Source organism: Echinops telfairi, unplaced genomic scaffold (genome assembly GCF_000313985.2).
Source record: "Echinops telfairi isolate 266 unplaced genomic scaffold, ASM31398v2 ScPeMD7_10;HRSCAF=50, whole genome shotgun sequence".
In the NCBI taxonomy this organism is placed as follows: domain Eukaryota; kingdom Metazoa; phylum Chordata; class Mammalia; order Afrosoricida; family Tenrecidae; genus Echinops; species Echinops telfairi.
In genome coordinates this window covers 13,815,296-13,815,510 of record NW_022103907.1, presented here as the reverse complement: position 1 = coordinate 13,815,510, position 215 = coordinate 13,815,296, and positions in this window count along the sequence as shown.

The window sequence follows — 215 nt, the reverse complement described above, 5'->3', positions numbered from 1 at the left end:
CCCTGTGAAAGGGTCATTCAGCTCCCAAAGGGGTCACGGCCCACAGGTTGAGAACCGCTATTCTAGGTGGACATAACTCAGCCCCACTGCCTGGGCAGTTCCAATTTCCTGTACTGTACCCCATAATGCAGGATAAAGTAGAGATACCTGCTTTTGCAGCTGCCATATCTCCCACTTTGGGAGACACAAACCAAAAAACCAAAGTCACTTCCATT